This window comes from Pelodiscus sinensis, unplaced genomic scaffold (assembly GCF_049634645.1).
Source record: "Pelodiscus sinensis isolate JC-2024 unplaced genomic scaffold, ASM4963464v1 ctg34, whole genome shotgun sequence".
In the NCBI taxonomy this organism is placed as follows: Eukaryota; Metazoa; Chordata; order Testudines; family Trionychidae; genus Pelodiscus; species Pelodiscus sinensis.
Window position 1 is genome coordinate 5993869 of NW_027465849.1, and position 14004 is coordinate 6007872.

Consider the following 14004-nt stretch of genomic DNA (forward strand, 5'->3'; position numbering starts at 1 on the left):
CTTTTAATGGAAAACTTTTCCGTTAAAAGCATTTCCGGAAAATCATGCCAGTGTAGACGTAGCCTTTGTGTCTAGAACCCTGCAGATCTGGCAAGCCGCTTTATAACCACGGGTTTCCGCCTCTGCGGATATCCACGGCTCATTTTTACGTATATGGATAGGGTTTTGGATACAAATTTTGTATCTGCGCCAGGCTCTCTGGGTCGGCTTCACACTACCACCCGAGCGTGGATTTCTCACGCCCCCGAGGGGCGTCGCTCTACCGCTGTAAATTCCTTGTGTTAACCAGCCCTGTGAACACCATCGTCAGAGACGTACACATTTTGCTAAAAGCCAGGATGCAAACCGAGGTCCAGAAGTAAATCTGGTGCAGACAGGATTGAGGCCAGCACAGGTATCTCCGACTCATGAAGTCGAGGTCTGGTTTGGCAGCCACTCTGCGCGCAAACGGATCAAGACAACCTGGTTGTCTGACCCCCACCCCCCCATTCCTATTCCCGGCCCTCCTTCCCCTGATGTTCCCAAACCTTCTGCTTTTGTCTCCTGCTAGTCCCTGTTTATTTTTGTTTGGTCTTGGGTCAACCTATAGCTTCAATATCTCTTGTCCCGTCCTGGTGCACCCCAGTCTGTGTTGACACCCCCACACAGGTGTCTTTCTGCTAGGCTAAACAAGGCAAGCTCTTCCAGTCCCCTCTTGTCCAGCTCAGCCCTCCCTCCCACCTGTCCATCCCGGTAGCTCTTCTCCGCACCTGATGTGAATTCACGTTCTGAGCAGGGATGACCGGAACTGGATGCAGGTTCCCAGCGTGTCAGATTTCCCGGGCGGCCAGAAATGCTTTGCCTAGCATCTCCTTGCGCTTTCCATAGCCATGGACAGAGTCCTCCGATGGGTGCCTGCCCTATTGGATCGGCACAGCAGAGGGGCTGCTGGCCTCTGGGATAGTCACTGACACAAATTTATCCGAGGGCAGCTTTCAGGCCTGGCTTCTGCAGGAGGTGAGAGCAGAGAACTACATTGGTCCCTTGTGGCTGTGGAATCTAGGGATCCTCTTGGGCCCAGCCATTGGGGATGCAGATATTTGCATGGGCCCTGGGATTGGCTCAAACAGCTGCTGCATCTGTGGAGGTGGCACCAGCCTCACTGAAAGTCACCAGGAGGGCACAGGTGCTGTGTGCACCTCAGTCGTTCAAGAGCCAGGTTTACCCCAATTAGCATAACAAAAAGCACCTGATAAGTGTGAACCGAAGGATACCCACGTAGTAATGCTCACCCCGACCCACACAGGTGCCCAGCTGTGCCTGCACAGACCCCTTTGCGCCCCCTGGGGGGCGGAGGGTAGGACTACTGCCCATGCACTGGTTCCCCTTGGCTCCTGTAGTGCCCTCCCCCAGCGTCCCTGCTCTCCCTGCACCCTGCCCTCCATCCTACAGCACACCCAGGATAAAAAACACCCCCCCCTCCCTGCTTACCCCACCTCTCCCCCCACAGTGGGCATATGCTTGCTGGGGCCCCATGCCCGGGGGACCCCATCGTCTGCATCATCTGGTTTTTCCTGCAGGGAGACAAAAGGAAAGAGAGTCGCCAGCTTGCTAGATTGAGGGGTTTGGGGCGGGGAGTGTCAGACGGGGGATGCTGCTGAGGACAGGACTGTAGGATAGGGATATAGGGATGCAGGTGCCAAGGGGCGGGCGGGTCTGAGACCCGAAGACCACCAGAGCCCTCCTTAAAGCCCGTGGCTGTGCCACACGCCCCCCTTTGGGCACCACCACAGGGGCAATCAAGCCCCTTTACAAAGGAAAAAGAGCTTCGCCCCCTGGGAGCGACCGCCCAAGGCCAGTCACGGCACATCCCGGCTAGTGCAGTTGCAGGATATCCCTGGCTGCAGGCAGTGGGGGTGGGCAGCGGAGAGCCCGGGGGAGGAACGAGGGCTCTGATCTCAAGAGAGGCAGCCCCAGGAGGCCCCGGGTGTCGGAGGTTTCACAGCGAGGGCCCGAGTGTGGCTGCAGGGCCCCGGGTCAGCGCATCCCAAGAGCTGGGTGGTTGGTGGGCGTCTGGAGGGCAGAGACTGGGGAACTAAATTGGGTCTGTCTCCGGGATCAGTCGGGGACTAGCTTATATGGCACCGTGTTCCAGCGGGCCCAAGGGGTCAGCGCCGGCGCCGTGGCTTGCTGAGCACAATGCTGCCCTGCAGACCACGCCTGGCATGCCATGGGGAGTTTTCTGGCAGGGTTGGAGTAACCAGGAGCTCCCCTCATCGCCGGCGCCCCTGCCCCACTCCCCACAATGCCCCCCGCTGGGAGAACTCCCCACACAGCCAGTACTCCTGCCTGCCCCACTCCCCACAGCGCCCCCTGCTGGGGGAGACTGGGCCTGGAGTAGCCAGGAGTTACTCCCACAGCCAGTACCCCTGCCTGCCCTGCTCCCCACAATGCCCCCTGCTGGGAGAGCTCCTCACACAGGCAGCCCCTGTGTGCCCTGCTCCCCACAGCGCCCCCTGCTGGGAGAGGCTTGGGCTGGAGTAGCCAAGAGCTCCTCCTACAGCCAGTACCCCTGCCTGCCCCGCTCCCCGCAGTGCCCCCTGCTGGGAGAGCTCCTCACACAGGCAGCCCCTGTGTGCCCTGCTCCCCACAGCGCCCCCTGCTGGGAGAGGCTTGGGCTGGAGTAGCCAAGAGCTCCTCCTACAGCCAGTACTCCTGCCTGCCCCGCTCCCCACAGCGCCCCCTGCTGGGAGAAGCTGGGGCTGGAGTAGCCAGGAGCTCCTCCCACAGCCAGTACCCTTGCCTGCCCCGCTCCCCACAGCGCCCCCTGCTGGGAGAGGCTTGGGCTGGAGTAGCCAAGAGCTCCTCCTACAGCCAGTACTCCTGCCTGCCCCACTCCCCACAGCGCCCCCTGCTGGGAGAAGCTGGGGCTGGAGTAGCCAGGAGTTCCTCCCACAGCTAGTACCCCTGCCTGCCCTGCTCCCCACAGTGCCCCCTGCTGGGAGAGCTCCTCACACAGGCAGCCCCTGTGTGCCCTGCTCCCCACAGCGCCCCCTGCTGGGAGAGGCTGGGGCTGGAGTAGCCAAGAGCTCCTCCTACAGCCAGTACCCCTGCCTGCCCCGCTCCCCACAGCGCCCCCTGCTGGGAGAGGCTGGGGCTGGAGTAGCCAAGAGGTTTCCTCCCTCCAGCGGTTCCTACTCACCGTTTGCATGCAGTGCAGGTGACCCACGGACAGCCGTGGGCCTTCCCTCTCGTTGGGAACCGCCACCCTTGGCCTCTTGCAGGGCCTCTGGGCAGCTGTCCCGCCTGGACTTGATGCTGAGGTCTTCGCAGCACTGCTCCGTGTTTTGTTCGTAGACGCGGAAGCCGCAGCAGTCGTACCGCGGGGTGGGCTTTTTGGTCACGCTCCAGTCGGTGCCATCCCCGCAGCACAGATGGGTCTGGTGGTCGTAGAACTGAGTCCCACACTTGGGCTTCTCCGGCACCTGGCACCCAGCGGCTTGGCACAGATCTGGCGGGAGAAAGACAGTCGTGGTGGGTTCTAATACCCACCCCCCGCCCTGCCACATGCACACAGGGGCCTGGGAGAGGGGGCTGGTTCTATGCGGCTGTGGCATAGAGCTGCTGCCTGCTAGCTGAGTGGGGCACTGCCGGCACTGTGCCTCAGTTTCCCCTCCCAAGGAGGGGCTCTCCTCAGCTCTCTGCACTCCCAGGTCTGTACTAGAGATCGTCTTAGCTCTGTTGGCCTAGAGGCAATGAACACTGCCCCTCCCCCAGCCTTTGGGTAGGGCCCTGCCAATCCCTCTAAAGTCCCGCCCCCCTTGGGCAAGACCAGTGGTCTCCAACCTTTTTACACCCAAGATCACTTTTTAAGTCTCAGAACAGGCGAAGATCTACAGCCCCGCCCCTTCCTTGAAGCCCCGCCCTCTCTATTCTCCTGTCCATCACTTGCTATCCCCTACCCTTATACACTCTGTTAAACAGTTTATTTTTAAATTATGCAATAGATAAAATTAAAATCACGTTTATAGTTATGAAATAAATGGTCTGTTTTTAATTCATGCTATTTAAATGTCAAATGAAGCATTTACAATTCTACATTTTGTTCTCTGCTATTTTGTAAATCTAAAATCCAGTATCGATAATTCTATATTTTTTCTTCCAATAACAAAGTCTCAGTGTGACACCTGGGACTGAACAGTGTCTGCCAGTGTCTTGAAGTCTGGGTTGTAGTCTGAGATTGCTAGTCGCATACAGTCCCTCAGATGGGCATCTGTGATCCTGCGCTCAGCCTGGGAAGCTTGCTCCAGCATAACTGGAGCTAGACGCAGCCTCCCTGGGCTGAGCGCAGGGCAGCCGGGCTGGAGGGAAGAGAAGCGGCTGCCCGGCCAGCTGGCCATGACGCTCAGCAGGGTGCACCAAGCTCCACGTGGGCAGGCGCAGAGGAGAAGCCGCCGATCAGCTGGAGCGCGGGGCAGCCTCTTTCAGCTGAAAACCACAGTCAGTTTGCTGGGGTGTTTCAGCCCTCCCGACCTCCCAGCTCCCACCATTCCTCGCAGCTACTCACCTGTGTTCAGAGGGCTCAAGAGCTACTCTTAGAGCCCCTGAGATCTACCAGTAGATCGCGATCGACTGGTTGGTGACCACGGGGCTAGAATATTGTTAGTTACAGCAAAGGCAGGTTGTTTGAACAGGGCTGAGCTGGCCTCAGGCCTCTTAGACAATAGGTTACCCTGCAGCTCCCGCTCAGAGTCCAGGCCAGCGCAGCCCCCCAACATGAATCAGAGCAGCCCAGGGGTCACTAATTGACACCCATCTCCCCAGGTTATCAGCCGGTGGGATCACAGCTCAGAAATCACAGCCAGGAGCAGGTCCCGGGGACCCGGAGCAGGGGTCAGGAGCTTCCGCTGCAACCAGGACCAGGGCTGGAAAGAAGCAGGTGCAGAACTCCCCTGCGCTCTGCCCCCCATGTCTCTCCATGCCCCCCAGCTGCACATGCCCAAAATTATTTGGGGACCACCCCCCTAAGGGCTACAAGTGTGTCTGGCTGCCCCTCTTCCTCTGGCCAGCGGTGCAGAAGAAATTGGCGAACTACGTGAAATTGGCGAACTGTTTTGGACTGACTGAGCACTCCCCAAATAAACAGTTTGTCCAAATACCTCACCCACCTCCAGTGTCTAGATTCGGAACAAAGCAGGTTTGGAAGGGCCTGGTCCCTATGTCCACGCGATGGTGTTTTTCTGGGATACTGGAGGTATCCCGGAAAAACTCCGCCACATCCAGGGAACAGGTTTGCTCCTCTTTTTTTCGCAGAAAAGCAGACACGCTATTTCGGGGAGCTCTCTGTACCAGGTTCTATGAGGAATAAGGGCTCTTCCAAAAGAGGAAGCTTTTCCGCCATGTGGCCCCATCTACACGGGGCGAAATGCCTGAAAAGCCTCTTCCGGAAAAGCAATCAGAAAAAACTATAGTCCACACTCCCCGGTGCACGGGGACATCCACCGCTGATCATCCCTCAGCTGAGTTCCGGCTCGCTGAGCCGCTCTCGGCGCCAGAAATGAGAGCCACGAAGAACTAGCTAGAGCTGAGAAGCCACCCAGAAATTAGCGTCTATTTCTGGGAATCGGGGCTTGACATGGAGCCCAGCAGAATGAGAGAGGCGCTGCAGGAGGCTCAGGTCATCTGGGTGACGTCCTTGTTCCATGCCTCAGTTTCCTGAACTGCGCAAAGCAGATGTTAGTGCTGCTAAGAGCAAGGCGTGTATCCCATTTTTCTCGGAGAAACTTCGGAGAAACTTTTCTCCGAGAAGATGGAAATTTTGCAAGAGAAACTGGCTGACCTCTCATACAATTATGCCACATCACATTTCTCTAGAGTTGTCTGGCGGCCAAGGGAAAAACAGGCCATCTGCACATTAGCTGTTCCAAGGCATGTTTCCCTGGGCCGATGCACACATTTCAAGTGGCCACTCACTGGTCAGCGGGTTTCTGAGGGATCCATGAATGGAGTTTCCGTTTTACCATGCCATTTTTCACCCAACTGCTGCCGTCTCTAAAAGGAGGCTCAGCTCTACAGCTTGGGGAAGGATTATTTGGACTCCGCCTCAGCGGGAATGGATGTTTTTAAATTTCTGGCTTTCCCCCAGATTCTGTCTGCAGCCGCCACTTGCCACTCTGGGAGCTTTGTGGTGTTCCTCTGCCCAGCACGGCTGGAGAAACTGAGGCAGAAATGTGGCCATGTTCACAGCGGGGACTCAAACCCGGCTTGAGTCCTTCCGCTGGCTCACGTCTCTGGGCTGACCTGTCTCTCGCTCAAGGACTGCTAATGAGCTACGTCGAGCCAAGGGGCCCATGCTATGTGCTGCCCCGGCTGGCTGCACGCCTCCCTGCACCGCAGGCCTCAGTGCAGTGAAGGTGGTCAACATGGGACCTCGCTGGAGGGAAGGGAATGTCTCAGAGCCCCAAGGCCGGCCGCCAGTGTCCCTGTAAGTGGGGCACTTGTGTGTCTGCTTGCGGGAGATTAAATGCTGCCCACAGCTAGGTTGTGTTTCACCTGGTGGTGCACATTCACAGGGGCCTTGGTGCACATTAAAATTTATTCTGCACATGGATGGAAAAAAAATCTGCCCATGGACGGAACATATTACAGGGAACACTGCTGGCTGCCTTGGGGAGAGAAGCCACAATTCCAGCAACCGCACACCACCAGGCTTTGCTGGTCTCCCCATACCGGATGGGAACCCGTTAGCAAATCCTGCTACCACGCCCACTGCTTAACTAGGGAGTCTTGCGGACTTGGAGCTGTACTGAGAACTCCCCAGCTACTGCAGGTATGGTATCGGCCCGTACGCTGGTGTCTGTTTGTGATTAATGTCAGCGGGTGCCATACTAACTTTCCTCTTCCCACCTTTTAGGAGGTGAAAGGTGATTTTATGGCTTGCCTTTGGGAGCATCTCTAGGGAAGGGTTAACCGCTGCGCTAGCGTGACCACTAAACGGCTTCCCTGCTGGCTCGGGGCTGTGGTTTGGATGCTGCTCAATTGTTTGACTTCTCTGTCCAAATACGTAAGCAGTGACCAGCTCGGATTGGACTCACTTCAGTGGGGTTCTTAGGCTGGGATTGTCATGAAAACCGGCCGGCGAGATGGGAGGTGGAAGGGTACGAATGTTCATTGATCTGATTTCCCGGGATCCTTCCCAGGCCCTGGGCCAGCTGGTGAGAGCTCAGCCCTGGCTCAGCCGCCCAGCAGGCAGCTCAGCTCCAGGGATCTGCCCCCTGGGGTTTGTTTGGGTCGTTCATTCATTTTTATACAGTGGCTAATGTGGAGCCGGAGTCCCGGCTCTTTCGATACGTGACCGTATCAGGCTGAAAACTCGACCAGGCCCCCGAATTAGCCCTTCGGTCTCACAGGGAGCAGGGCGAAGCTCTGGGAGCCTAGTTCTGCCGGTGCCCCTCACTCCTGACCCACAGCCCCTGCCAGCTCGGCCCTGCCCCCCAGCTCTGCCGGTGCCCCTCACTCCTGACCCACAGCCCCTGCCAGCCCGGCCCTGCCCCCCAGCTCTGCCGGTGCCCCTCACTCCTGACCCACAGCCCCTGCCAGCCCGGCCCTGCCCCCCAGCTCTGCCGGTGCCCCTCACTCCTGACCCACAGCCCCTGCCAGCTCAGCCCTGCCCCTCACTCCTGACCCACAGCCCCTGCCAGCCCAGCCCTGCCCCCCCAGCTCTGCCGGTGCCCCTCACTCCTGACCCACAGCCCCTGCCAGCCCGGCCCTGCCCCCCAGCTCTGCCGGTGCCCCTCACTCCTGACCCACAGCCCCTGCCAGCCCGGCCCTGCCCCCCAGCTCTGCCGGTGCCCCTCACTCCTAACCCACAGCCCCTGCCAGCCCGGCCCTGCCCCCCAGCTCTGCCGGTGCCCCTCACTCCTGACCCACAGCCCCTGTCAGCTCAGCCCTGCCCCCCAGCTCTGCCGGTGCCCCCTCACTCCTGACCCACAGCCCCTGCCAGCTCAGCCCTGCCCCCCAGCTCTGCCAGTGCCCCTCACTCCTGACCCACAGCCCCTGCCAGCTCGGCCCTGCCCCCCAGCTCTGCCGGTGCCCCTCACTCCTGACCCACAGCCCCTGCCAGCTCAGCCCTGCCTCCCAGCTCTGCCGGTGCCCCTCACTCCTGACCCACAGCCCCTGCCAGCTCAGCCCTGCCTCCCAGCTCTGCCGGTGCCCCTCACTCCCGACCCACAGCCCCTGCCAGCCCGGCCCTGCCCCCCAGCTCTGCCGGTGCCCCTCACTCCTAACCCACAGCCCCTGCCATCTCCGCCTCCCCCAGACACCGCCGGGCAGGTACAGCCCTGCCTCCCTCTCTGAGAAGGCCCAAGCTTTTGGTGCAGACTCCCCTCGGCACCATCTCCCGGTGTCCCGGTGGTGAGGGGCTCAGCGAAAGGCTGCAGAAATCCACCCCGTGCCCAGAGCCCCCTGCCCCAATCCAGAAAGGGGGGGGGCAGGAAATGGACCCCAGCATCTCGGCGCGCCTGCCTCTTACCTTGGTACGGAAGCCAAGTCAATGGGAAGTCCTGGGTCACGTTGGTCAGGAAGGTGCCAAAAGCTAAGGGGGTGGGGGGAGAAGAGAAGAGAGGTGAGCACCAGGGCCCCTCCGAACCCCGCTCCCCACGGCCACGTGGCCGCGATTACCTAGGATCAGCACAAGCTGGGCCATGGCTGGGCTCTCTGGGCCAGGACAGCTCTGGGTGGTGGTCGGGAGCCAGCAGGCAGGTTCCTGGCTATATATTGGCTCAGGAGGGGTGGATCCTAGGACCCCGCCCAGGGCAGCCCCTTTTGGTTGGATGTTGTAGCTGGAGGGCTGAGCACATGACATAATCTCCAGGGAACGATTAGTTTTTCTGCAGGCTCCAGGACCATCCGGGAGGGTTGGCAACCCTGGGTCCAAATCTCCGCCCACCCCCTTTTCCCCATGAGCTCACGCCGGTGCTCCCTGCCAAGGTTCAGCCCCAGGCCACATGGGCTACTCCCAGAGATGAGGGTGCCAGAAATGCTGCGAGCACCCGGCAGGCAGCTCAGCTCCCGAACCCCCTGGGCCCGTAGGACAAGAGCTGCAGGTGTCCCAGGGAGAATCCACGGGGGGCCCGATCCTGCGCCATGGTCGGCCGCCAGGTGGAAGCTGGCGTGATGCTCTGGCAGGGCCCAGAGTCAGCATGTCTGGGGGCTCTGGATGGAGCTGCTGGGAATCAAGCCTGGCTCTGAGCTGACCCTACCCCACCCAGGGCACCCCGCCAAATGCAGTGACTGCTGGCTGCCTCCTCTCCCCAATACCTCCCCTCCAGACCAGCCACATTACTCCAGATCCCCCCCCCCCCACAACTCACCAAGGCTGGCTCCTTCCTTGAGGTGAGGGAACCCGGTACTGGGTGTCCGGAGAGCTGTGTCTGTGGTGTGGGTCCCTGCTTGGCATGTGGGGAAACTGAGGCAGGCACTCGGCCGAGGCGGCGCGTTGGCAAGATCCAAGGGGTGGTGTGGGTCCCTACTTGGCACATGGGGATACTGAGGCAGGCACTCAACCGAGGAGGCGCTTCAGCGAGGCCCGAGGGGTGGTGTAGGTCTCTACTTGGCAAATGGGGAAACTGAGGCAGGCACTAGACCGAGGTGGTGCTTCGGCGAGGCCTGAGGGGTGGTGTAGGTCCCTACTTGGCAAATGGGGAAACTGAGGCAGGCACTAGACCGAGGTGGCGCTTCGGTGAGGCCTGAGGAGTGGTGTGGGTCCCTACTTGGCATGTGGGGAAACTGAGACAGGCACTTGGCTGAGGTGGCGCTTTGGTGAGGCCCGAGGGATGGTGTGGGTCCCTACTTGGCATGTGGGGAAACTGAGACAGGCACTTGGCTGAGGTGGCGCTTTGGTGAGGCCCGAGGGATGGTGTGGGTCCCTACTTGGCATGTGGGGAAACTGAGGCAGGCACTCGGCCGAGGAGGCACTTCAGCAAGGCCCAAGGGGTGGTGTAGGTCCCTACTTGGCAAATTGGGAAACTGAGGCAGGCACTAGACCGACGTGGCGCATCGGCAAGGCCCGAGGGCTGGTGTGGGTCCTTACTTGGCATGTAGGGAAACTGAGGCAGGCACTTGGCCGAAGTGGTGCATCGGCAAGGCCCGAGGGGTGGCGTGGGTCCTACTTGGCACGTGGGGAAACTGAGGCAGGCACGTGGCAGCGTCGACGCGTCGGTGAGTCCTGAGGGAAGCAGCCATTTCGGGGCCCCCTGAGGAAGGAGAGGGAATGGAGGGTCGCAGAACCCGCAGGACCTGACCTTGGGCTGAGATTGACGGGCCCCAGATTGAGTCTCTGCGGCCAAACCCCAATTGCCGTCAGTTGGCCTTAGCCAGGACGGGGAGCCGTGCTGATTTACACCAGCCCATGCTGTGGCTGGAGTGGAGCGTAGGGGAGCCCAGGGCCTGTCGGATTTCAGCTCCGCGGTGGCCGGGGGTGGGCAGGGTGCTGGGGAGAGGGGGTACCCCAGTGCAGCGAACATTGTGGCACATCGGGGCCATGGGGTGGACTCTGTTCCCCGGCCCCTATTGGCCCGCCGAGGGCAGAACCAGGAGGAGCGGAGAGGAATTCTCTTCCCACACCCCGCCCCCTCCGGGTGCCCAGCGTGAGGGTCAAGCCAAGGCCAGGGGGGCATCCGGGCGCAGGGATCCTGGTAGCAGCGCCCGTGCTGCTTGGGAGCACCAGCCCTGCACAGCTGTCGCGATCCTGCCCTTCGCGGCCCCGGCTCGGTGGGCCAGCGGCTGCGGGGAACCAGCCCCCCGTGACGTGCTTCCGGGGCTGTGTCTCTGCTCAGCTCCGCAGCGGCGTGGGACTCAGCCAAGCGACTCCAGGAAAAGATAAGAGAAGGAGCTGGTTGATTTCAGTGGATTTCCTCCCGGCTTCTGCTGGGACTGCGAGCCCGGAGCTAGTCCTCCTGCCTCGGCGTGGGGCGAGGGGCTTGAGGACCCCAGGGGCCCCTCCAAGCTCCCCATTTCTGTGTGGATCGCAGGCCTCCCCCAGGTTCCCCCCACTTGGGGAGTGGTGCCGGCTGGCTCGCCATCGCCAGGTGTGCCGCGGAGGGAACGGGGGAATCACGGCTGTTCTGCAATCCCCACGCCCGGCCGTGCCAGGAGGGCGACGCTAGCCAGAGATGCTCCAGGATAGCTGGGCTTGCTTCTGCCCTTTGGCACATCGCTGTGTGTCTGGGCAGCACCCCAGGCTCCCGCTCTCCTTGGGGAGCCCTCGGACCCTCAATCTTGGACCCTTCCCGGTTTTTTTTCCTGTTGGCTGCCCCCACCTTCAGTTCACCCCCTTGTTTTGCCTCTGCCCTTGCAGGAACCCCCTGGGACCTGGCTGGCAAGTATCCCACAATGCACCGCGCGGAGAATCCCAGAATGCCCACTGCCTGGTCACGGCTCAGGGCACCTGGAGAATGTCGACTCGGGATGCCAGCTGCTTTCTGGGAACCGTGGCTGGCAGCGGGAGCGAGCCCCAGGGAAGAGCCGTCACAGCGGGATAAGATTACAACATTGGCGTCCCTGCTCACGTGACACTTCTCCCGCCATGTGCACGGAGCCGAACGCCCGGCGCCAAACGCCCAGCAGCGGGTTTGGAGCAAAACACACCTGCAGCCAAAGCTGCTCCAGTTTCACACCTTGCCAAGATGCCTCCTCCGCCTGCCAGGATCTGACTCAGCAGCAATTCCACCGCCGTGGCTCAGAGGGACAGAGCTTGTTTGTTCCACCCCGCGTTGCGGTTTGGAGTCAGAGAAGAGAAAAACTTGCGGCTGGCTTCAACTTCACGCTGAGAAAAACCACAATTTTCGTTTCTGTTATGGCAGCAATGCCACATCAGATCAGGGCCCTGTCCTGGCGCTGCCCAGACACACAGTGACCGAGATCGGGGCCCATTGGGCCAGGCACTGCTCAGACATACAGGGACTGAGATCAGGGCCCAGACACATGGAGACCGAGTGTGACGTAGTGGGCAGGCATTCACTGGCTGCTGTGTTTGGGCTGTGGGTGACCCCTACTGGCCTGTGTCTGTAAGTACTGCCCAGCAGTGGGGGGTCTGCCTGAGGTCGGGTAGACAAAGACCCAACCAGTCCTACCTGTGGAGGGCAGGGACTGAATAAAGGAAGCGAGTCAGTTTTGGCTGGGGGAAACCATGAAGAGGACAGACTAGGCAGAGGGCTGGGAGTTTAGGGGTCTAGGCACCCCATTCCAAGGGGTCTGAGGCATCCTGGCCTTGACTCTTGTAGCCACATCACGTCTGTGCCGTGTTGGACCCTGGAGAAGCAATAAACCCTCCCTATTCTACTGTCTGGCAGAGTCTGTTCTGGCTGCTACGGGGGTGCAGGATTGAGGGGAACCCTGACGTGCCGTCACACCGAGATCAGGGCCCCGTCGGGCAGGGCACCACCCAGACACACAGTGACCGAGATCAGGGCCCGCCGGGCCGGGCGCCGCCCAGACACACAGTGACCGAGATCAGGGCCCGTCGGGCCGGGCGCCGCCCAGACACACAGTGACCGAGATCAGGGCCCGCCGGGCCGGGCGCCGCCCAGACACACAGTGACCGAGATCAGAGCTTCTATGTCACAGCCCAACACCCCGCGCGAATACCCAGAGGGTGAAGGGACAATCACAAGCAGCCAGCTTGGGTGTTGTGTGACATTCCCCAGAGCACTGGTTGGACAGGCGAACTACTATCTCCCCTCAGTTCTCCAACCTGTGTTGCCCATACACAGTCCTCAGCATGTAAATGACTCCCCAGATATTCAGTATGAGTGGTATAGCCAACTGTCCATCCACCCGCCCATCCATCTGTCCATCCACCCATTTATCTGTCTGTCCATCCCCAAACTTCTGTCCATCCACCCACCCATCTGTCCCCAAACACATCCATCCATCTATCTGTCCATCCATCCTAAAACACACCTATCTATCCATCCGTTCGTTCATCCATTTCCACAGACATCCATCCATCCCCAAACACACCCATCCATCAATCCCCAAATCCATCCATCCATCCATCCATCCATCCATCCATCCATCGCAAACACATCCATCCATTTATCCATCCATCATCCCAAAACATACCCATCCATCCACCCCAAAAACATCCATCCATCCATCCCCAAATACATCCATCCATCCATCTATCTGTCCATCATCCCAAAACATACACATCCATCCATCCGTCCATCCCCAAGCACATCCATCCCTCCCTCCCTCCCCAAACACATCCATCCATCTGTCTGTCCATCCATCCATCCATCCCCAAACACATCCAACGATCGCAAACACATCCATCCATGTATCCATCCATCATCCCAAAACATACCCATCCATCCACCCCAAAAACATCCATCCATCCATCCCCAAATACATCCATCCATCCATCTATCTGTCCATCATCCCAAAACATACACATCCATCCATCCGTCCATCCCCAAGCACATCCATCCCTCCCTCCCTCCCCAAACACATCCATCCATCTGTCTGTCCATCCATCCATCCATCCCCAAACACATCCAACGATCGCAAACACATCCATCCATGTATCCATCCATCATCCCAAAACATACCCATCCATCCACCCCAAAAACATCCATCCATCCATCCCCAAATACATCCATCCATCTATCTGTCCATCATCCCAAAACATACACATCCATCCATCCATCCATCCATCCCCAAACACACTGATCCATCCATGAATTATGTTACAGAATGACAACAGCAAATTTCCAGTCCCAGACTTGTCCCCAGGAAGATGTGTCTTGTACTGCCCAGAACACGTGGCCCTCCTCTCCTGAACAACACAAGCTTGTAGAAGATCCGGCATTTCATTCATAGAAAATGATCTGCACAAATCTTGTTTTCCCAGAGGAAGGTCCCTAACCACTTCAATCTAAACATGCGGGTTCAGAGGAAACGCAGCAAGTTCATTGACTACTGGGAAATAGTTTGGAAGTGATCACCAGAAAAGAGGCGGAGAGG